A 213-nucleotide genomic window follows, 5' to 3' on the forward strand; every position below is an offset into this window, starting at 1 on the left:
CCCGCCTCGCCCCGCCCCGCCCGCGCGCGCGAGAGAGCAGGGGGAGAAGCGCGCGCGTACGAGGGCGGCGCGTGCCGCCCGCGGCTCCCGGCGCGAGACGCCAGCTGCCGCCGTAGGGGCGGGGCGGGGGCCCCGCGCAGGCGCAGTGCGGGGGGGGCGCGTGGGCGCCGCGGCTCCCCGGAGCGTGGGGAAGGGGCCGCGTTCCCGTGACCG

The sequence above is a fragment of the Strix uralensis genome, chromosome 1 (genome assembly GCF_047716275.1).
Source record: "Strix uralensis isolate ZFMK-TIS-50842 chromosome 1, bStrUra1, whole genome shotgun sequence".
Lineage (NCBI taxonomy): Eukaryota > Metazoa > Chordata > Aves > Strigiformes > Strigidae > Strix > Strix uralensis.